Genomic DNA, 3,387 nt, shown 5'->3' on the forward strand with positions numbered 1-3,387 from the left:
GGCCCGAAACGTCAGCCTTCCTGCTCCTCTGATGCTGCTTGGCCTGCTGTGTTCATCCAGCTCTACACTTTGTTATCTCTAATAAGCTATTAAATCTATTTTTTTTCTTTCACTAATATCTCCTTATTTATCACTTCCTTAAATGTACATTTCCTATGATCAGGTTTCCTCCCAATATTGTGTTCTTCTCATGATTCAGATTTAATGTTGCGTCGTACTTAGGGACAACAAAATAAACTCATTTAGAGTACTTGTAATCATCAAGGAGTAATGATCAGATTACATGCAAATGTTACTGTTTTGCAACAGAATATCTAGGTTCTAAAATGAATCTTTAAGCAATGCAGCAGCCTAAAACAGTCTTTTTAAAATTTTGGTTTGCCTCAGCCATCTAAAAACAGATGATATCTAAGCATAAATTTCCCTGAATATCACAAGACATCCTTGTACTCTGGACACTTTCCTGTAGTCTTTGGATTTCTTTTTGCTTCACCCATATTCATGATCAGATAATTACAGCACAAATTTCTTAAAATTCTTTCAAGTGATGTTAATGTCGCTGGCAAGGTTAAGGTTTGTTGCTTATCTCTAATTGCCCAAACTCACCACCACCTTGAACCACCGCAGTCCATCTGGTGCAATAAGAAAGTAAGTTCCAGAATTTTGGCATAGCAGAAATTACAGAAATGCTGATTATCATTCAGGATAGTAACTCAGGATATTATGTGGCTTGGAGGAAAACTTACCGGTGGTGGTGTTCTTATGTGTGTTTTTTAACATTCTCTTTCTAAGTGTTAGAGTTGTGGGGGCTGGTGGGGTTGAAACTGTTGTCGAAGGAGCTTTGGGGTGTTGCTGCATCTTGCATGCAGTAGACTCTGCTGCAACTACCCGACAGTATTGCATGAGATGCCAATCAGAAAGGCTATGTGGAATTCCACCAGAGTTATGGCAGGAGTGCACAGCAAGGAATGCAGAGTTTTGTCCTTGAATTTATAGTAGGCTGAGAGGTGACCTTATAGAGGATTATAAATTCATGAGGGACATGGATAGGGTGAATAGTTAAGGTCTTTTCCCCAGGTAGGGGGGTCTAAACCAGCGGGCATACATTTAAGGTGAGAGAGGAAAGATTTAAAAGAGACCTAACTGGTATTTTTTTTTTTACACAGAGGGTGGTGCGTGTATGGAATGAGCTGCCAGAGGAAGTGGTGGAGGCTGGTACAATTACAGTATTTTAAAAAGCATCTGGATGGGTATATGAATAGGTAGGGTTTAGAGGGATATGGGCCAAATGCTGGTAAATGGTACTAGATAACTTAGGATATCTGGTGGGCATGGACGAGTTGGACCAAAGGGTTTGTTTCCATCCTGTACATCTCTCTGATTCTGTGATCCAAAGTGGTATAAGCAGTGGATATAGGAAGATGGAAGAAGGAGTATGCTGAAAAGAATAGGGAATTTAGTTAATAAACATAAAACAGTAGTCATCGGGATTTCGACAATCCTGATAGTACTGGGACAGAAGAGGTAGGCAAAGGGGAATAAAAGAATGGAGCTCCTATTCTTTGCACCGATGAGGTAAAAAGCACAATATAGGAAGATTTTCTACTGGATCTAAAAACAGAAGTGAACCGGGAACACCTAGGAAATAATTAGAATAATATACTTTTGGGGGGTGACAGTAGAGGAGGACGCAAGCAGGACAAAAGCCAAGTTAATATACTGGAGAAAAGCAAATTTTGATAGGTCAAGCATAGAATTTGAAAAAATAAAATGGGCAACAATATTGACGAATGACATACGGAGCAACAATTGGAAACCTTTGAAACTATTTTCAACACAGTTTAGGAAATACATATTCCACCAAAGGGAAAGAACAAACTAAACACTAGTTACACTCCATTGATGAATAAAGGCGTAAAGGAATAACAGGATTGGGAAATAGACAGACGTTAAGTACAGAGCGTAAAATAAAAGAGAATAGGAAAAGCTTAGGAAAATGTCTCAAAAAAACACAATTAGGAAAGAAAAAGAGAAACTATGAAAATAAATGATCAAAGAAATATCTAACAAAGTAGTCACGTTGTTCAATTCAAAAAAGGAAGGCTGTAATGGGAGCAGGACCAATGAGGTCCAACAGGATAATATCTCAAGTGAAGGATAGGGAGAAAGCAAAATATTAAATAATTATTTTATCTCACTGTCTACCAGAGAGAGAATAGGTAGACATGACATTGATGATAAGATGAGTACTAAGACAAGTGTCCATAAAATAATAAAGGGGAAGATCTTGACTGGCACAAAAACAAAATGGGCAAGATAGTCCAACCACTGCTAATGGAGGGAAGTTAGGGATAGTATTAGCTCAAAGGAAGGAGCATACAGATTGGCCAAAAAAGTGATAGACCTGAGGAGTTGGAGCAGTTTAGATTTTAGCAAAGGACAAAGGTATTGAATTAAGAGGGGAAGATTGAATGTGAGAATTGGCTTGTGGGGAGCATAAGAAATGATTGCACAAGTTTGTATAGGTATGTGAAGACCAAAAAAAATGAAGGTCCCTTACAGTCGGAAACAAGGAAGAAAATGGTGGCAGACCAATTAAATACATATTTGGGTGCTGCCTTCATACAGGAGGATTCTAATAATGTCCCAAAAGTATTGGGGAACACAGAATCTGTTGAGAGGGAGGAACTGAAAAAAAAAATCACTCTTAGTAGGGAAATGGTGTTGGAGAATTTGATGGGATAAAAGGCAGGTCCCATTATCTACATTACAGAACACTTAAGTGTCCCTAAAAGTAGTTGGTGCATTGGTGGTCACCTTCCAAGATTCTGTAGCTTCAGAATAGTTCTAATGGATTGAAGGGTAGATAATGTCATCTCAATATTTAAGAAAGCAGTCAGAGAAAACCATGAATTATATACTGGTTAGCCTGACATCAAGGAAAATGATAAGAGTCAATTATAAAAAATTTAATAGCAGTGTACTCACTACAAGTGACAGGATTGGACAGAGTCTGCGTGGATTCATAAAAGGGAAATCATGCTTGATAAATCTACCAGAATTCTTTTGAGGATGTGACTAATGGATTTTTAAGGGGGAACCTGTGAATGTCATTTACTTGAATTTCAGAAGACTTTGATAAGGTCCCACATCAGAGATTAGCACGTAAAATCAACGAACATGGGATTGGGAATAGTGTATTGACATTGATAGAGAACTTGCTGGCAGCCAGGAAACAGAGAGGGGAGTAATGGGTCTTTTGTTCTGAGTAGCAGCAAGTAACTAGTGGGTACCAAAGGGATCAATGCTTAGACACAGCCCTTCAAATATATATATCTAATGATTTAGATGAGGAAACTAAACTTAACATCTTCAAGCTTGCAGATG

This window comes from Rhincodon typus, chromosome 1 (genome assembly GCF_021869965.1).
Source record: "Rhincodon typus isolate 14 chromosome 1, sRhiTyp1.1, whole genome shotgun sequence".
NCBI classification, from domain to species: Eukaryota; Metazoa; Chordata; class Chondrichthyes; order Orectolobiformes; family Rhincodontidae; genus Rhincodon; species Rhincodon typus.